The 21,660-nt window shown below is 49.5% G+C and overlaps 1 pseudogene; it reads right to left on the reverse strand.

Moving 5' to 3' along the window:
* Positions 1-15,256: 15,256 nt before the first annotated feature.
* Positions 15,257-21,660, reverse strand: part of LOC131292052 (large subunit ribosomal RNA) — an 11,036-nt pseudogene continuing 4,632 nt past the window's right edge.

Below are 21,660 nucleotides of genomic sequence, written 5' to 3' on the forward strand. Positions count from 1 at the left end.
CGGAGCTACATGGTGCACAAGTCAAATCCATTTTAGCCATGTTTCATTTTTGCTAATTTTTGACCACTCGTATCACCCTTCCAGAGTGGTCCGATCTTCTCGCTTTCTATGGACGACTTTTAGGTCTCGTAGAGGCAAACTTATAAGTATTCTACGTCAACCCGCTATCTCTTACCGCTTGCTCGGTATTCTTGGTCTTGTGTGATTTTTGGCCATTTTGGTATTATTTTTCCACTTTGTCGCTTAATAACTCAGTTTTGCTCAACACTTAGCGCTTCGGTTGTTTGGGATTATAGTTAGCGCTCGGTTCGACCTTTCCAACACTGATCTTAGCTTGTCGATCCGTTCCATACAGCCTGAGTTATTCGCGATACCGTGTTTCAATCCATTTCTCAAGTCTCGTTTTGGTCCAACTTTGAACCAGCCATATCACCCTGATGGGTACCTCCGATCTTCTCGCTCTATATTGGCCAAAGTTAGGTCTTGTGGTAACGTACTTATGATTGTTCTACGCCGTGTTCGTAGCTCTTATCGTTCGCCCGCTATTTTCGATCATAAGGTGAATTTTCGCCTCTAAACCACCATTTTTCACCTTTGCCCTCTAATATGACCGACTTGCTCAACACCTAGCGCTTCGCTTGGTAGGACACATAGCTAGCGCTCGTCAAGACCTTTCCAACGCATATCCAAGCTTTCCGATCCGAGCCATACAGCCTGAGCTATAGGCGATACCGTTTTTCCCATTTTCTTGGTCACACGCACTTTAGGGTACCCCTTTTTGCCTTTGACCCTTAATACCTCCTCCGGGTCACTAGTAGGCGCTCAGCTTGGTAGGAAACATAGCTAGAGCAGGCCTTCACCTTTCCAAAACTGCCAAAAGTGTACCGATCCGACATCTAGAACCAAAGTTATGGTCATTCCCATCATGCTCTACTTTCATGGTCAACCTCCACTAAGCACACCTAGGTTGGACCAACTTTCACCAACTCATCTCGAACCCCAAATTTGCTTCGACCTACTAGGTTTCCCTAGCAAAGTGGCCAAAACATCCATTACAACACGACTGGTCTTTCTGGTGGTCGACCTAGGCGACTTTGTTCGACGACCACCACCCCATGGAACTAAAAGACGTCCCTTGATACGGACCACCGATACATTTTCCGGCCTGTCTAAACTACACTCATCGAAATTTTTTTGGGTCCCCACCGTCATACAAGTTTGCCTAGGTCAAGTTTTTCTTCCGGATCGGCCGCGGACCTCACTTTTCATTATCTAGGGAGGCCATAGGGCCCCAAAAGGGGTTTTTTAAAATTTTCGACACTTTCGACTTTGGTCGGATTTTTTCCGATTTTGGTCCGACCTAGGGACTTGGTGGTCCAAGGAGCCTCGGGACCAAACTTTTTTCTCAGGGGTCCCTACCTCCATACAACTTTGCCTAGGTCAATTTTTTGTTCCAAATCGACCGCGGATTTCACTTTTCAATATCTGGGGCTCGTGTAGAGTCCGAATATGAGGTTTTCTCATTTTTCGACATTTTCGACTTTTTTCGACTTTTTTCGGGTTTTTCGACCTAGGGGTCCGCCGAACAAATTTTGGGTCAAAAATTTTTATTGAACTAGTCGAAAGTACGCAAAAAGATAAGACTTTTTGCCGAAGACACCATGCCCCGGAACCGACTCCTTCCCCTTCAAAATTGGGGACAAACGTGATTTTTGAAACTTTTCCTTAGGGAGCCCAAGACTTAGAAAATTTTCAAATTCTCGATTTTTCGATTGCGAGCTAGCGCTTTGCGGTCTTCGGCAATGTTGTAGATCTCGACGAGATAAGACTTTTTGGTCAAGGGACATTTTGCCCTCCGACCCCTCCTTCCCCCCGCAAATCGCCCCCCAAAGTGCAATTTTTGCATTTTCACCTCTTTGCACGCACTGTTCGGCCCAAATGGCCACTTTCTATGGGTCTGAGCGCTTTGCGGTCTTCGGCAAACTTTTAGAGCGTACCATGTCCTAATTATAATTCTTCTACACCACCTTCGTACCTCTTCATCCCTGGCCGCTATTCGCGTACCAAGGTAATTTTTGTTCATTTTGTCAACATTTTTCATCTTTGACTGCTTATATCGGCCTTGCCATGAACCGATAGCGCTTCGCTGTGTTCTAACGTAAGTTAGTACTGCTCAATACCTTTCCAAATCATGTCTTAGATTGTCATTTGCTTGCATACAGCCGGAGCTATGAGCGATACCGTAAAAAGTACCGAAACTTGGAAAAATCCTTTGATCGCCCATATCCCCCCTTTGGGGGCCAGATATCGAAAAAAGTTCTGATTCAAAAAGTTGCGCATTAACGTGTTCTAGTTATGCCTAGAACATTTCACTTCGCTAGCTGGCCTGCAACTTAGCCGTAATTGGGATTTTAGGGTGTTCTTGGAGGGCCCATTTCCTGCGACTTGGTATCTTTTGGGCCCAATGTTTCTCTAATATCTCCACGAGTTTTCCAGATAGCCTTTTCAAACTTTCAGGGTGCCTAGAACACCTCAAGACCTTTCCAACGCTATGCCGTTTGCCTCGCTCGGACATCTACAGCCAAAGTTATTCGAGGTACACGGTACCTTACCCTGTTTTCTCAGTACTTGGTCGAAAATTTCGATCAGCCATATGACCGACTTGGACAACCCTGAGCGGGTTGGCCCCATATAACTAAACTTTCGTCTCGTAGAGGCAAACTTATAAATGTTCCACGTCAACTCGCTATCTCGTACCGCCTGGACGGTATACTTGGTTCAAGGGCAATTTCCAGCGACTTGGTCGCAATTTTGCTCTAAGATTCGCTAATACCGTCGTCCGTGGACATGCTGATTTTTTGTTCGTATTTTTCCTTGATAGTCCCACTCAAGACTATTCCATACCAGAGCCAAGCGTCCCGCTAAGTGCCATACAGCCTGAGCAGTAATTCATGAAAGGTACCTCTACCAGTTTTTGCCATACATGGGTACAAACATTGGATCGCCCATATCTCCACTTTGGAGGCCAGCCAGCACCTTAGCCCCATATACTTTTTTGTTGGTCATACCATGCACCAAATATAATTGTTCTACGCCAACTTGCTATCTCTTCTCCAACTTGCCGTTATTCTTGGTACAAGTCCCATTTCCATAGATTTTGGTACCAATTTGCTCTATGTTTCGCTAATAGCTTCGGCCATGGACAAGCTGATTTTCTATTTGTATTTTTCCTTGATAGTCCCACTCAAGACCATTCCAAAACACACCGCAACTTGTCGCTCGGTGGCAAACTGACCGAGTTATAATTCATGAAAAGTACCTCAACTTGGTACACCACGTGGTCGGCCCAACCCATAAACCGACCAAACGACCGACTTGGAGCACCCTGACCGGGTTGCCCCCATATAATGAAAGTTGCGTCTCTACACGCCCAACTTATGAATATTCTACGCCAAGTCGCTATCTCTTACCGGTAAGCCGGTATTCACCTTCCAAGGGTGATTTTGGTCAAGTGCCATTTCCTGCGACTTGGTCCCCGAATTGGACCATCATCACCTAATATCTCCGTGGTCTTTCAACTCAGCCTCATGAAACTGTCAGGGTAGATAGGTCTCCCCAAGACCTTTCCAACGGTATGCCGTTTGCCTCAATCGGCCATCTACAGCCGAAGTTATTCATGGTACTTGGTACCTTACCCTGTTTTTTCCATACTTGTTCGTACGTGGGTACACACTTTGTATCGCCCATATCACCACTTTGGAGGCCAGCCAGCACCTTGGCCCCATATACTTTTTTGTTGGTCATACCATGCACCAAATATAATTGTACTACGTCAACTTGCTATCTCTTCTCCAACTTGCCGTTATTCTTGGTCCAAGTCCCATTTCATTCGTTTTTGGACCCATTTTGCTATATGTTTCACTAATAGCTTCGGCCATGGACAAGCTGATATTCTGTTTGTATTTTTGCTTGATAGTCCCACTCAAGACCATACCAAATCACACCGGAACTTGTCGCTCGGTGGCAAACTGACCGAGTTATAATTCATGAAAGGTACCTCAACTTGGTACACCACGTGGTCGGCCCAAACCATAAACCGACCAAACGACCGACTTGGAGCACCCTGACCGGGTTGCCCCCATATAATGAAAGTTGCGTCTCTACACGCCCAACTTATGAATATTCTACGCCAAGTCGCTATCTCTTACCGGTAAGCCGGTATTCACCTTCCAAGGGTGATTTTGGTCAAGTGCCATTTCCTGCGACTTGGTCCCCGAATTGGACCATCATCACCTAATATCTCCGTGGTCTTTCACCTCAGCCTCATGAAACTGTCAGGGTAGATAGGTCTCCCCAAGACCTTTCCAACGGTATGCCGTTTGCCTCAATCGGCCATCTACAGCCGAAGTTATTCATGGTACTTGGTACCTTACCCTGTTTTTTCCATACTTGTTCGTACGTGGGTACACACTTTGTATCGCCCATATCACCACTTTGGAGGCCAGCCAGCACCTTGGCCCCATATACTTTTTTGTTGGTCATACCATGCACCAAATATAATTGTACTACGTCAACTTGCTATCTCTTCTCCAACTTGCCGTTATTCTTGGTCCAAGTCCCATTTCATTCGTTTTTGGACCCATTTTGCTATATGTTTCACTAATAGCTTCGGCCATGGACAAGCTGATTTTCTATTTGTATTTTTGCTTGATAGTCCCACTCAAGACCATACCAAATCACACCGGAACTTGTCGCTCGGTGGCAAACTGACCGAGTTATAATTCATGAAAGGTACCTCAACTTGGTACACCACGTGGTCGGCCCAAACCATAAACCGACCAAACGACCGACTTGGAGCACCCTGACCGGGTTGGCCCCATATAATGAAAGTTGCGTCTCTACACGCCCAACTTATAATTGTTCTACACCAAGTCTCTATCTCTTACCGCCTGCTCGGTATTTTACTCGTAAGTCCAAATTTCACAACTTGTACTTTTTGGCCCAATGTACTCGAGTTTCAATTTTGGTAACATTTTTCGACTTTGTCGTTTAATAACTTCCAAATCATGCTAGTTAGCGCTTTGCTTTCTTCTAGTCGTATCTAGCGCTGGGTGTTACCTTTCCAAAACATATCCTAGCTTTACAATCCATGCCATACAGCCGGAGCTACATGGTGCACAAGTCAAATCCATTTTAGCCATGTTTCATTTTTGCCTATTTTTGACCACTCGTATCACCCTTCCAGAGTGGTCCGATCTTCTCGCTGTCTATGGCCGACTTTTAGGTCTCGTAGAGGCAAACTTATAAGTATTCTACGTCAACCCGCTATCTCTTACCGCCTGCTCGGTATTCTTGGTCTTGTGTGATTTTTGGCCATTTTGGTATTATTTTTCCACTTTGTCGCTTAATAACTCAGTTTTGCTCAACACTTAGCGCTTCGGTTGTTTGGGATTATAGTTAGCGCTCGGTTCGACCTTTCCAACACTGATCTTAGCTTTTCGATCCGTTCCATACAGCCTGAGTTATTCGCGATACCGTGTTTCAACCCATTTCTCAAGTCTCGTTTTGGTCCAACTTTGAACCAGCCATATCACCCTGATGGGTACCTCCGATCTTCTCGCTCTATATTGGCCAAAGTTAGGTCTTGTGGTAACGTACTTATGATTGTTCTACGCCGTGTTCGTAGCTCTTATCGTTCGCCCGCTATTTTCGATCATAAGGTGAATTTTCGCCTCTAAACCACCATTTTTCACCTTTGCCCTCTAATATGACCGACTTGCTCAACACCTAGCGCTTCGCTTGGTAGGACACATAGCTAGTGCTCGTCAAGACCTTTCCAACGCATATCCAAGCTTTCCGATCCGAGCCATACAGCCTGAGCTATAGGCGATACCGTTTTTCCCATTTTCTTGGTCACATGCACTTTAGGGTACCCCTTTTTGCCTTTGACCCTTAATACCTCCTCCGGGTCACTAGTAGGCGCTTAGCTTGGTAGGAAACATAGCTAGAGCAGGCCTTCACCTTTCCAAAACTGCCTCAAGTGTACCGATCCGACATCTAGAACCAAAGTTATGGTCATTCCTATCATGCTCTACTTTCATGGTCAACCTCCACCAAGCACACCTAGGTTGGACCAACTTTCACCAACTCATCTCGAACCCCAAATTTGCTTCGACCTACTAGGTTTCCCTAGTAAAGTGGTCAAAACATCCATTACAACACGACTGGTCTTTCTGGTGGTCGACCTAGGCGACTTTGTTCGACGACCACCACCCCATGGAACTAAAAGACGTCCCTTGATACGGACCACCGATACATTTTCCGGCCTGTCTAAACTACACTCATCGAAATTTTTTTGGGTCCCCACCGTCATACAAGTTTGCCTAGGTCAAGTTTTTCTTCCGGATCGGCCGCGGACCTCACTTTTCATTATCTAGGGAGGCCATAGGGCCCCAAAAGGGGTTTTTTAAAATTTTCGACACTTTCGACTTTGGTCGGATTTTTTCCGATTTTGGTCCGACCTAGGGACTTGGTGGTCCAAGGAGCCTCGGGACCAAACTTTTTTCTCAGGGGTCCCTACCTCCATACAACTTTGCCTAGGTCAATTTTTTGTTCCAAATCGACCGCGGATTTCACTTTTCAATATCTGGGGCTCGTGTAGAGTCCGAATATGAGGTTTTCTCATTTTTCGACATTTTCGACTTTTTTCGACTTTTTTCGGGTTTTTCGACCTAGGGGTCCGCCGAACAAATTTTGGGTCAAAAATTTTTATTGAACTAGTCGAAAGTACGCAAAAAGATAAGACTTTTTGCCGAAGACACCATGCCCCGGAACCGACTCCTTCCCCTTCAAAATTGGGGACAAACGTGATTTTTGAAACTTTTCCTTAGGGAGCCCAAGACTTAGAAAATTTTCAAATTCTCGATTTTTCGATTGCGAGCTAGCGCTTTGCGGTCTTCGGCAATGTTGTAGATCTCGACGAGATAAGACTTTTTGGTCAAGGGACATTTTGCCCTCCGACCCCTCCTTCCCCCCGCAAATCGCCCCCCAAAGTGCAATTTTTGCATTTTCACCTCTTTGCACGCACTGTTCGGCCCAAATGGCCACTTTCTATGGGTCTGAGCGCTTTGCGGTCTTCGGCAAACTTTTAGAGCGTACCAAGCCCTAATTATAATTCTTCTACACCACCTTCGTACCTCTTCATCCCTGGCCGCTATTCGCGTACCAAGGTAATTTTTGTTCATTTTGTCAACATTTTTCATCTTTGACTGCTTATATCGGCCTTGCCATGAACCGATAGCGCTTCGCTGTGTTCTAACGTAAGTTAGTACTGCTCAATACCTTTCCAAATCATGTCTTAGATTGTCATTTGCTTGCATACAGCCGGAGCTATGAGCGATACCGTAAAAAGTACCGAAACTTGGAAAAATCCTTTGATCGCCCATATCCCCCCTTTGGGGGCCAGATATCGAAAAAAGTTCTGATTCAAAAAGTTGCGCATTAACGTGTTCTAGTTATGCCTAGAACATTTCACTTCGCTAGCTGGCCTGCAACTTAGCCGTAATTGGGATTTTAGGGTGTTCTTGGAGGGCCCATTTCCTGCGACTTGGTATCTTTTGGGCCCAATGTTTCTCTAATATCTCCACGAGTTTTCCAGATAGCCTTTTCAAACTTTCAGGGTGCCTAGAACACCTCAAGACCTTTCCAACGCTATGCCGTTTGCCTCGCTCGGACATCTACAGCCAAAGTTATTCGAGGTACACGGTACCTTACCCTGTTTTCTCAGTACTTGGTCGAAAATTTCGATCAGCCATATGACCGACTTGGACAACCCTGAGCGGGTTGGCCCCATATAACTAAACTTTCGTCTCGTAGAGGCAAACTTATAAATGTTCCACGTCAACTCGCTATCTCGTACCGCCTGGACGGTATACTTGGTTCAAGGGCAATTTCCAGCGACTTGGTCGCAATTTTGCTCTAAGATTCGCTAATACCGTCGTCCGTGGACATGCTGATTTTTTGTTCGTATTTTTCCTTGATAGTCCCACTCAAGACTATTCCATACCAGAGCCAAGCGTCCCGCTAAGTGCCATACAGCCTGAGCAGTAATTCATGAAAGGTACCTCTACCAGTTTTTGCCATACATGGGTACAAACATTGGATCGCCCATATCTCCACTTTGGAGGCCAGCCAGCACCTTAGCCCCATATACTTTTTTGTTGGTCATACCATGCACCAAATATAATTGTTCTACGCCAACTTGCTATCTCTTCTCCAACTTGCCGTTATTCTTGGTACAAGTCCCATTTCCATAGATTTTGGTACCAATTTGCTCTATGTTTCGCTAATAGCTTCGGCCATGGACAAGCTGATTTTCTATTTGTATTTTTCCTTGATAGTCCCACTCAAGACCATTCCAAAACACACCGCAACTTGTCGCTCGGTGGCAAACTGACCGAGTTATAATTCATGAAAAGTACCTCAACTTGGTACACCACGTGGTCGGCCCAACCCATAAACCGACCAAACGACCGACTTGGAGCACCCTGACCGGGTTGCCCCCATATAATGAAAGTTGCGTCTCTACACGCCCAACTTATGAATATTCTACGCCAAGTCGCTATCTCTTACCGGTAAGCCGGTATTCACCTTCCAAGGGTGATTTTGGTCAAGTGCCATTTCCTGCGACTTGGTCCCCGAATTGGACCATCATCACCTAATATCTCCGTGGTCTTTCAACTCAGCCTCATGAAACTGTCAGGGTAGATAGGTCTCCCCAAGACCTTTCCAACGGTATGCCGTTTGCCTCAATCGGCCATCTACAGCCGAAGTTATTCATGGTACTTGGTACCTTACCCTGTTTTTTCCATACTTGTTCGTACGTGGGTACACACTTTGTATCGCCCATATCACCACTTTGGAGGCCAGCCAGCACCTTGGCCCCATATACTTTTTTGTTGGTCATACCATGCACCAAATATAATTGTACTACGTCAACTTGCTATCTCTTCTCCAACTTGCCGTTATTCTTGGTCCAAGTCCCATTTCATTCGTTTTTGGACCCATTTTGCTATATGTTTCACTAATAGCTTCGGCCATGGACAAGCTGATATTCTGTTTGTATTTTTGCTTGATAGTCCCACTCAAGACCATACCAAATCACACCGGAACTTGTCGCTCGGTGGCAAACTGACCGAGTTATAATTCATGAAAGGTACCTCAACTTGGTACACCACGTGGTCGGCCCAAACCATAAACCGACCAAACGACCGACTTGGAGCACCCTGACCGGGTTGGCCCCATATAATAAAAGTTGCGTCTCTACACGCCCAACTTATGAATATTCAACGCCAAGTCGCTATCTCTTACCGGTAAGCCGGTATTCACCTTCCAAGGGTGATTTTGGTCAAGTGCCATTTCCTGCGACTTGGTCCCCGAATTGGACCATCATCACCTAATATCTCCGTGGTATTTCAACTCAGCCTCATGAAACTTTCAGGGTAGATAGGTCTCCCCAAGACCTTTCCAACGGTGAGCCGTTTGCCTCGCTCGGCCATCTACAGCCGAAGTTATTAATGGTACTTGGTACCTTACCCTGTTTTTTCCATACTTGTTCGTACTTGGGTACAAACTTTGGATCGCCCATATCTCCACTTTGGAGGCCAGCCAGCACCTTGGCCCCATATACTTTTTTGTTGGTGATACCATGCACCAAATATAATTGTTCTACGCAAGCTTGCTATCTCTTCTCCAACTTGCGGTTATTTTTGACTCAAGTCCCATTTCCAGAGTTTTTGGTACCAATTTGCTCTATGTTTCGCTAATAGCTTCGCCCAAGGACTTTGTGATTTTTTGTTCGCATTTTTCCTAAATAGTCCCACTCAAGACTATTCCAAATCACACCTTAGCTTGTCGCTCAGTGCCATACAGCCAGAGTTTTAATTCATGAAAGGTACATCACCTTGGTACACCACGTGGTCGGTCCAAATCATCAACCAACCATATGACCGACTTCGAGTCGAGCTAGCGGCTAGGCTCAATATAATGAAATGCGTGTCTTGATGCGGGCTACTGACGGTCTGAACAATGTAGCTCGCTAGCTCGTCTCTAAACTTGTGTTTTGGTCGAATATTGGGTGTTCATGTACCACTTCGGGTAACATGGACTTTGGTGCAACTTTACCACTTGTGCACTTAATTACTTCCCGGTCATTCAAGTCTTTGCCTTCATACTTTCAGGGTAGTTAGGTCTCGTCGAGACCTTTCCATACATATGCCAAACTCATCGATCGGACATCTATAGCCCGAGTTATTCGCGGTACACCGTACCTTACCCTGTTTTTTCCTCAATTGGGTACAAACCTTGGAACACCCATATCGCCCCTTTAGAGACTAGCTGGCACGTTGGCCTCATATAATGATAAGTGCACCTCAACTAGGGCTACTGACGGTCAGAACATTTCAACTTGCTAGCTCGGGCCCACACTTGTGTTTTTCTCGAATATATGGTTCAAGTGTGCCACTTTGGGCACTTTTGGACATTTTGTCCCCACACAACTTTCTTGCCTTGGTAGATAGGGTCTTGTGATCTTGGGCAAAAAGATGCACCAAGATATGGTCTAACTTTCGTTCTTATACCGCAAAGCGCTATCTCCAACACCCGAGGAGATAGAAAGTGATTATGTTCGGTATATCGGTCTTCCATGGCCTACTATGGTAAGCCCCTGCAGGTATGCAACCGAAGGTGCTTGGTACATGTATTTGGTGCAATATCGGTGCAAAGTAGGTGTTTCCTTGATCGGGCTATAACTTTCTTGGTTGATGTTGGATTGCTTTACGGTCTTCGGGGGATAGTTAGGGAACATGTTGGCCAACATTTTCTTATTCCTCAGCCTGGCCGTACCTCTTTCCGTCTAGGCGGTATTCATGCTCTAAGTTGGAACTTGTGTTCCTTCGGGCAACTTTTCTGACTTTGACGCTTAATAACTTCCGTTCATATGCAGTCTAAGCTCTGCAACTCTCAGGAAAGCTAGTACTACTCATTTCCTTTCCATATCAGTCTTTGGCTTGTCGATCCGATGTCTACAGCCTTACTTATTCACGTTCCCTGTGAAGGTAGGTTTTTGCCCATTTTCCAGTTCATGTGGTAACATTCCCAGACTTTGCCGGCTTTCTCTTCATGTGGTAACTTGCTTGCTCATGTGGTAACTTGGAAGTGTATTTCTGACAGACCCAATCTGGGACTTAGCCGATTTTTCTCTGCATATTATATGGATCCATCACTAGGCCATCTTGCTTGCTCATGTGGTAACTTGGAAGTGTATTTCTGACAGACCCAATCTGGGACTTAGCCGATTTTTCTCTTCATATCATATGGATCCATCACTAGGCCATCTTGCTTGCTTGTGTGGTAACTTGATAGTGTATGTCTGACAGACCCAATCTGGGACTTAGCCGATTTTTCTCTTCATATCATATGGATCCATCACTAGGCCATCTTGCTTGCTTGTGTGGTAACTTGGAAGTGTATTTCTGACAGACCCAATCTGGGACTTAGCCGATTTTTCTCTTCATATTATATGGATCCTGGACTTAGCCGATTTTTCTCTTCATATCATATGGATCCATCACTAGGCCATCTTGCTTGCTTGTGTGGTAACTTGGAAGTGTATTTCTGACAGACCCAATCTGGGACTTAGCCGATTTTTCTCTTCATATCATATGGATCCATCACTAGGCCATCTTGCTTGCTTGTGTGGTAACTTGGAAGTGTATTTCTGACAGACCCAATCTGGGACTTAGCCGATTTTTCTCTTCATATCATATGGATCCATCACTAGGCCATCTTGCTTGCTTGTGTGGTAACTTGGAAGTGTATTTCTGACAGACCCAATCTGGGACTTAGCCGATTTTTCTCTTCATATCATATGGATCCATCACTAGGCCATCTTGCTTGCTTGTGTGGTAACTTGGAAGTGTATTTCTGACAGACCCAATCTGGGACTTAGCCGATTTTTCTCTTCATATTATATGGATCCTGCACTTAGCCGAATTTTCTCTTCGTATCATATGGATCCATCACTAGGCCATCTTGCTTGCTTGTGTGGTAACTTGGAAGTGTATTTCAGACAGACCCAATCTGGGACTTAGCCGATTTTTCTCTTCATATTATATGGATCCTGGACTTAGCCGATTTTTCTCTTCATATCATATGGATCCATCACTAGGCCATCTTGCTTGCTTGTGTGGTAACTTGGAAGTGTATTTCTGACAGACCCAATCTGGGACTTAGCCGATTTTTCTCTTCATATTATATGGATCCTGGACTTAGCCGATTTTTCTCTTCATATCATATGGATCCATCATTAGGCCATCTTGCTTGCTTGTGTGGTAACTTGATAGTGTATTTCCGACAGACCCAATCTCGGACTTAGCCGATTTTTCTCTTCATATTATATGGTTCCATCACTAGGCCATCTTGCTTGCTTGTGTGGTATCTTGAAAGTGTATGTCTGACAGACCCAATCTCGGACTTAGCCGATTTTTCTCTTCATATAATATGGATCCTGGACTTAGCCTGTTATTAGGTTATTATATATGGATCCTGGACTTAGCCGATTATTAGGTTATTATATATGGATCCTGGACTTAGCCGATTTTTCTCTTCATATAATATGGATCCGGGACTTAGCCGATTATTAGGTTATTATATATGGATCCTGGACATAGCCGATATTTCTCTTCATATAATATGGATCCGGGACTTAGCCAATTTTTCTCTTCATATAATATGGATCCGGGACTTAGCCGATTTTTCTCTTCATATAATATGGATCCGGGACTTAGCCAATTTTTCTCTTCATGTGGTAACGTATGCCAATCGCTCACAAGTCATGGGATAAGGGTACTTGTGTTCTTCCATCTTCTAAGTCCCGCACGGGGACATCGTGATCGCCCCAAGTCCGGAATAGCGCCAAGTCAAGCCCCACGGTGGCCGTGCAGGACCTGTTAGCGGCGGCCCCACTGACAGCACTAATCCGGACTTAGAAATTATATCTTTCTAATCGAACACCACACACGCAACACCACCATACCACCATCTCCTTGCAAGTACCTAAGTACCCGCAACTCCATGGTGAAGGCAATGTCACTCCATCACCAACCTCTTTGCACTGCAAGCACTTGCGTACCCACAACACTCCGAAGAAGGCAACGGCGCGCGATGCTCGACTCCACACACCACACCACACCACACCACCGATGGCCAGCCAGCCAGCCAGCCCAGCTAAGGGCTAACCCACCAACCAACCACCAATGGCCTAGGCCAGCCGGATCCCACCTTCAAGTCCAAGCACAGCCAAGTGCAAGTACCGCCAAGTGTTCACCAACCAACCATCACACCAGGTCAGCCGGCCAGTACCCACCTTCAAGTGCCATTACCCTCGGGTGCAAGCCCAATCAAGTGTTAACCAACCAACCCGGCCAAGGCAGCCAACAGGCCGGCACCCTACAGCACCGACCCGCCATCACCACCTCAACCGTTGACCATGCAAGTGGCCTCGGACAACAGGTGACACCCGAAGTACATCCGAAGAACGTATATCAAGTGTTTGCTCACCAAGTCCTCAACCAACCCCAAGTACCCGGAGGTACCCAGAGTGTTGGATCCGCCAACCCGTCCCGGCACTCCAAGTCCTTGCGAACCCAAAGTGTTTGCCCGGTAGGGCCATTGTATCACAACGCTTGCGACCATGCAAGTGGCCGCGAACAAGGTGACAGGGGTATCTTCACCAAGTTCTCAACCAACCCCAAGTACCCGGAGGTACCCAGAGTGTTGGGTCCGCCAACCACTACCAGCACTCCAAGTCCTCGCGAACATAAAGTGTTTGCCCGGTAGGGTTATTAGACCACAACGCTTGCTAACCATGCAAGTGGTCTCGGACAACAGGTGACACCCGAAGTACATCCGGAGAGTGTACAACAAGTGTTTGTTCACCAAGTCCTCAACCAACCCCAAGTACCCGGAGGTACCCAGAGTGTTGGGTCCGCCAACCACTACCAGCACTCTAAGTCCTCGCGAACCCAAAGTGTTTGCCCGGTAGGGCCATTAGACCACAACGCTTGCTAACCATGCAAGTGGTCTCGGACAACAGGCGATACCCGAGGTACATCCGAAGAGTGTATATCAAGTGTTTGTTCACCAAGTCCTCAACCAACCCCAAGTACCCGGAGGTACCCAGAGTGTTGGATCCGCAAACCCGTCCCGGCACTCCAAGTCCTTGCGAACCCAAAGTGTTTGCCCGGTAGGGCCATTGTATCACAACGCTTGCTACCATGCAAGTGGCCTCGGACAACAGGTGACACCCGAAGTACATCCGGAGAGTGTACAACAAGTGTTTGTTCACCAAGTCCTCAACCAACCCCAAGTACCCGGAGGTACCCAGAGTGTTGGATCCGCCAACCCGTCCCGGCACTCCAAGTCCTTGCGAACCCAAAGTGTTTGCCCGGTAGGGCCATTAGACCACAACGCTTGCTAACCATGCAAGTGGTCTCGGACAACAGGTGACACCCGAAGTACATCCGAAGAGTGTATATCAAGTGTTTGTTCACCAAGTCCTCAACCAACCCCAAGTACCCGGAGGTACCCAGAGTGTTGGGTCCGCCAACCCGTCCCGGCACTCTAAGTCCTTGCGAACCCAAAGTGTTTGCCCGGTTGGGCCATTAGATCACAACGCTTGCTAACCATGCAAGTGGTCTGGAGTATAGGTGATACTGACATACCACCGAGATGGTACATCTAGTATTGGGTCACCAAAACCAAACCAACCCCAAGTATCAACCCGGCATACTCAGAGTGATGGATCCGCCAACCCGTCCCGGCACTCCAAGTCCTTGACGAACCGAAAGTGTTTGCCCGGTAAGGCCATTAGATCACAACGCTTGCTACCCCACGGCGAGCTAAACATGCAAGTGGTCTTAGGCAACAGGTGACACCCGAAATTCATCCGAAGATGGAATATCAAGTGTTTAATCACCAAGCCAGCATCCAAACACCAAGTACCCCGGGAGGACCCGATGCGTTGCGACCATCTCCAAGTTCTTGACGAACCCGCAGTGAAAGGCGGTAAGGCCTCTGGGCCGCAACGCTCGCATGTGTTAACCCGCAAACACCACTGACCGGTCGGTCCACCGCAAGGGTGGGTCCAACTAGTCCACACACGGTATGCCGCATGTGCCCCCCGGGGGGAGCACACCGCACACAACCACCAAGCATGGGTCGCCTGAAAGGATCGAAATGTACATCTCTCTTCAATGCGTAGCGCCCAGCCTGCAAACCCGTCGTTTTCGGGTGGTCTTAGGAGTCGAAACTATTCTTGGAAGATCGGCAAGCACAACGCCTTTTCCCACTTCAGGTACTTCGGCGAGCGCACTCGCGATAGGCTCAGTTTGAGGGTTTCCAATAAATGGAAAGAGTCTATAGAAGACTCAATCCGGTCTCGTGATGTTATTAGCCATCTAGCTAACGACTCCTATACATATACTACCAGCCTGGTTCGGTTACGACCTTAGAGGCGTTCAGGCATAATCCGACGGACGTAGCGTCATACCAAAGTCCGCTCGGACTAGTATTGAGCCATTGGTCCGTACCTGTGGTTCCTCTCGTACTGCACAGGAATTCCATTGAGATAGTACTTGCACACCAGTAGGGTAAAACTAACCTGTCTCACGACGGTCTAAACCCAGCTCACGTTCCCTTGAAAGGGTGAACAATCCTACGCTTTGTGAATTTTGCTTCGCAATGATAGGAAGAGCCGACATCGAAGGATCAAAAAGCCACGTCGCTATGAACGCTTGGCGGCCACAAGCCAGTTATCCCTGTGTGTGAGCTGTCAAACGCTGTAGTGTCAACACGTGCTGAGCGTCGCTCCGTGTTTTTCATAAAAATTTCGCGTAAAAAGTTTAAAGAACCCACGAAAGTTTGTTGTAATCGTTAAAACTAGTGCCAATCTACAGATTAGTAGTGAAAACCGCATTAAAATCATCGATTTCAACGAAAAATAAGAAAGAAAAGTGTTTGTTTACATTTTGTATGGAGAGCGGCCCGGGGCGTAGCCCCATTTGGGACTACGTGTTTTTCGGTTAAAAAAGTGTCCGGATACTGGCCGGATGTGGTTTTTTAGATGACAGATGGTGTTTTAAAACGAAAGTCAGAGAAAACCGTATGAAAAAAGACGAATTCAGCGCAAAATAAGTGTAAATAAAGTGAAAGCACGCGGTGCAAAAATTTTGGCAGGTGAAGATTCGATCGTCCATTTTCCAGCCGGATTCGGACTCGAAGATCCGAGCGATTTCACCTAAGCCGAATCGGGCTCCGTGTCATCTGATCCAGTTTTTCAAAAACGGACCGTTGGTGCCGGATTTTCGGGTCGTTCAAATTGACCGTTGGTGGAGTCGGTGGCCGTTGGTTTGAAGTGGCCGTTAATTCAAATCGGTCGGTAATTCAAATTGGCCGGTTATCCAAATTGGCCGGTATTTTTAATTGACCGTTGGCGGCAGTGTGTCCCGGATAGGTGTCCCGGCTGGGGGTGAAATGTTTCAAGTGTCCCGGCTGAAATATTTCATGGACCAACCATCCGGTTGAAATGTTTCAGTGAAACTTTTCAAGGTGTCTCGGCTAAGAGTGAAATGTTTCATGTGTCTCGGCTGAAAAATTTCGAGGTTCGATCATCCCGGTGAAATATTTCAGTGTGTCTCGGCTAAACTTGGTTCCGAAGTTGGCCGCCAGGCGGCGCCACCAGTACCAGCGGATTGCCAGCATTGCCACCAGGCGGCGCTTCGGGTCGTGGCGGGTGTCTCGGCTCACGGAGATTTCGAACACTGTTACCAGGCGGCGGCACTGGTGCTGAGCTTTTCAACGTCACAACCAGGCGGCGCCTTCAGTTCATCAAGTGTCTCGGCTGGTGGAGATCACCGGTTATCACAACCAGGCGGCACTCTGAGTTTTATGGCGAGTGTATCGGCTGGCGGTTTGCGGATTTGTCAACCAGGCGGCACCTGATCGCAGAGAAGAACTGAGATATAAGTTCAGATTTGGAAAGGGGAAAAAGATTGGTTTGGCCTTTTATTTGTTGGAGTTTCTATTTCGCACCGGTACTTGGCCTTCCTCCACTCCCCTTCCCCTTCCCACCTTCCCTTCCCAGACACTCCACCCTGGCTCTCCGCAACCTAACCCACTGCCCACAGCGATTTTCAGGGTTGCAGTAGGGGAATGGAGCAGGCATCGGGGGAGCCTTCGACGCGTCGGTCCGTCAGGCTCCGGTCCACCTGCGACGCTACCGCGCCATCGCCGAAGGACGACGGGGACAAAGTGATGACATCATCGGTTGCGCTGCCGTTGACTCGGCAGCGAAAGGGAGGCAGTGTCGCGCCATCGACTGCGACGCCCACTCGGCCGGTGGTGGTGGTGCAGCGGATGGCCCTGCTAGCCAGTGATATGGAGATTTCAGAGGAGAGCGACGAGGACGAGCTCAACTCAACCGTCGTCCAGCAGGTGGCCGAAGTCCCGCAGCAGGAGCCGACTATCGCAAGCCTCAGCAGCGAGTTGAGGGAGCTCCGGGCAACCGTCGAGACTCTCCTCGCTAAGGTTAGCGAGATGGAGACGGGCCGGGCGACGGCAAAGGATGGCGACGCGGAGCTGAAGACAAAGCTGAAGTTGTTGTCTCGTGAAAATCAGGAGCTGAAGCGAGACAACATTAGCCTTCGTGAGCGTGCGGCAGCCAGCGAAAGAGAACTTATGCTGCTCCAAAGTGGACTCCACTCGATGGGAGAGTTGGCGGTAGCTACGCAGCAGCAACAACAACATGTCGTCGACTCCAGTGCTGTTGGGCAAAGCCAGCATCCACCTGGCGACACTCCCAAACGAAAGCGGACCCGGGCAAGGCGCGGCAAGAAAAAAGAGGGCGAACCGACGGGCATGAACGAAGTCATTACGCCTGATGTCCCCGAGATCCCGGTCGAGGCCGTCTTGTCCCAGGCCATGGCTCCAGGAAAGCCAAAACCGAAGGTAAAGAAAGCAGCGGCTGTGGCAACCAAGGTGCATGCGCAACCAGCATCCTTTGCTAAAGTCGTGGCCAAGGGAGACAAGAGAGCAGCACCACAGAAAGCGGGAAAGAGCGCTGCTAAAGTGGAGAGGCCTGCGGTGATCGTCCTCGAGGCCAACGAGGGCAAGGCCTTCCTCGACACATACAAGGCAGTGCGTTCCAAGACCAATGTGGATCAGTTCGTGGCGAGGGTTTGCCGCACAGGGGAGCGGAAGCTGTCGCTGTGGCTGAAGCCGAACACGGACTGCGAGAGTGTGCTGGCCGATGTCAGCGAAGCCATCAAGGAGGATGGAGTGGCCCACCTCCTTGTCGACAAGCAGACGGCCGCGATCACAGGAATCGACATGCTGGCGACTGTCGACGACTTGATTTCGGCGATTAAGCGACAGGCGGGGCTGACGGTTCCGGGCGAGGCAGTTCGGCTGTGGCGGCGGTACGACGGGCTGCAGAAAGCCCATATCAAGCTGCCGCGCGGGCAGTGCCAGCTTCTCGACGGTCACCGGGTCACCATAGGGAACACGAGTTGCGTCGTGCAGGCGCTCGCATCGGTCCCTGCAGGAGAGCAGCTCTGCTACCGCTGCTTTGGCAAGGGGCACCGCTCTCGCGAGTGCACCGGCCCTGACTACTCCAAGTGCTGCTTCCGTTGCGGTTCGAAGCAGCACAAGGCCAAGGAGTGCAGCTCGGGCCCCAAGTGCCTTACGTGCTCCGGACAACATCAGACAGGTTCACCGGTTTGCAGCGGAAGTAGCCAGCCGTCATGTTCCCGCTAGCTACGAACACCACTGTTAGAGGGCGTGACGCTGGGTTGAAGATCCTCCAGATCAACTTGGCGCGCAGCAGGGTAGCACAAGACCTCATGCTCCAGACCGCACGGGAGCAAAGGATCGACATTGTGCTGGCGTCGGAGATCTACCGTGTTCCACCCAATAACGGGAACTGGGCGGTGGACTCGACAGCGAAGGCAGCTGTTATAACGACCGGAGCCTTGCCCATACAGCGAGTCTGGGCAAGTAGGGTAGGACTGGTGTCGGTCCAGGTGGCGGGGGTGACCTTCATCTCTTGCTACGCCCCACCAACACCGGGATGGACGGACGAGGACTACCAGCGGCTGCTCGACGAGATCGATATCGAGGCCAGAGCACACCCCCTCGTAGTCTTGGCGGGCGACTTCAATGCCTGGCACGTGCGATGGGGCAGCGCGAGGACGAAGCCGCGTGGTGAAGATCTCGCCGAGGTCGTCGACCAGCTTGACCTGGCGATCTTGAACCGCGGCAGTGTGCCCACGTTCGTCGGCAACGGCAGTGCTACTGAAAGTGTGGTCGACGTGTCCTTCGCCAGTCCGGCCATTGAACCCGGTAACGACTGGCGGGTGCTCGACACTTTCACCAACAGTGACCACAGATACGTGAGATTCAGCGTATCAGCGACACCAGTCAGCGGCGCTTCACCACACCAGCAGAGGCAACCGCAACAACAGCACCAGCATCGCGACCGGCAGCGACAACGCGAGCAGATTGGACCGAGATGGAAGTTGCGTCAATTCCATCCCGAAGCCTTCCAGATCGCGCTCCAGGCTTCCGGGTTTGCCGAAGCGGCTGTATCACCGGCGACTCTTACCGCTGGACTTACTAGAGCCTGCGATGAGGTGATGCAGAGGGCACCGCCAGCGCAGTTTTTGGTGAGACCGGAAATGTACTGGTGGACGCAGGAAATCGGCCTTCTCAGGGAGCAGTGCAAGTCATCTGAGGATGCGATTTTGACCGCCGGAACCGGTGCACAGCGAGAGTTGGCCAGAGAACGGCACAGGAGCTGTAAGAAGGAACTCGCCCGTGCCATCAAGGCAAGCAAGGACCGTAGCTTTGATGAGATGATTGCGGAAGCTGAGGACAACGTCTTCGGCACTGCCTACAAGGTAGTAACGTCACGCCTTAAGGGTAGCCGCGTCCCCCCGGAGCGAGATCCTGCGATTCTACAGCACGTCGTGTCGGAACTCTTCCCGGATCATGGCACTTTTGAGTGGCCTGCACCGGATCTGGTCGATTGGGGGCAGACAACGCAGGAGCCAGTGAGGGAGGTGTCGGATGAGGAGCTCTTGGCGATCGCGGCGCGGATGGTGCCCACTAAGGCCCCGGGACCCGATGGCATCATCAATGCGGCACTGAGGGTCGCTGTTCGCGAGCACACGGAGACGTTCCGTCGCGTGTTCCAGGAGTGCTTCGATCAATGCACCTTTCCCGCTGACTGGAAGCGACAACGACTTGCTTTGCTACCCAAGTTCGGAAGACCTCAGGGCGATCCGTCATCCTTTCGGCCTCTTGGGATGCTCGACGGATCAGGCAAGATCTTGGAGCGGCTGATCTTGGATCGCCTAAATGAACACCTGGAAGACCCAGATCACCCTCGCCTGTCGCCGTCTCAGTATGGATTCAGAAAGGGCAGGTCTACAATACAGGCGATTGAACGTGTTAAGGAGGCCGGCCAGCGTGCGATGGCCCACCGAATGACGGATCGGAGGGCTAACAAGTGTCTGATGGTGGTGTCATTGGATGTACGCAATGCTTTTAACACGGCGAGCTGGCGATCCATCGCCAAAGCACTGCAAGGAAAGCACGTTCCGGCATGCCTGCAGCGGATACTGGAAAGCTGGTTTCGGGGACGGCTGCTGGTTTATGAGACGTCGGACGGTCCGGTCACCCGGGAATTGTCGGCGGGAGTCCCACAGGGTTCCATACTTGGTCCGACGCTGTGGAACACCATGTATGACGCCGTCCTGTCCATCGACATGCCCGCCGGTGTAGAGCTTGTCGCCTTCGCTGACGACCTCGTGCTCCTGGCACCAGGACCCACGCCAGCACTGGCCGCGAGTTTGGCGGAGGAGTCTGTGAATAGGGTTGTGGCTTGGATGCGCGAACACCAGCTGGAGCTCGCCGCAGCTAAGACGGATATTGTGATGGTGTCGAAAAAGAAGAAGGATTACAAGAACATCCCAGTTAACATCAACGGCGTTCCTCTTCGTTCGGCAACCGACATCAAATATCTAGGAGTGCGCATTAAACACAATCTTAAGTGGTCAGAGCACGTCAAGCAGGTCACTCAAAAGGCTTCTCGAGTAGCGACAGCACTTGCACTGCTGATGCGACGGCACAGCGGGCCAAAGTGCAAGAAGCGTCGCCTCCTGGTTTCGGTCGTCAACAGCATCCTCCGCTACGGTGCACCGGTGTGGCACGAGGGTGTTGAAACCAGGGAGGAGCAACGACTACTGGAGAGGGTCCAGAAGAGGGTTGTGGTCGGAGCATCCTTCGCATTCCGGACAATCTCATACGACGCTGCCGCAGTGATAGCGGGCACCATCCCAATAGCGCTGTTGGTAAAAGAGGACGCTCGCTATTACCAGCGTAGAGTGAACGCCGACCCTGGGGGTCTGTCGGCTAAAGAGATGCGTGAGCAGGAGCGTCTCGCCACATACCACCAGTGGCAGGACAGGTGGGACGAGGTTGGCAGGACGGGAGGACGGTTCGCCCGATGGACCCGGCGAGTTCTCCCCGACCCAGCTGCGTGGC

The sequence above is a fragment of the Anopheles ziemanni genome (genome assembly GCF_943734765.1).
Source record: "Anopheles ziemanni chromosome X unlocalized genomic scaffold, idAnoZiCoDA_A2_x.2 X_unloc_27, whole genome shotgun sequence".
Taxonomy (NCBI): Eukaryota; Metazoa; Arthropoda; class Insecta; order Diptera; family Culicidae; genus Anopheles; species Anopheles ziemanni.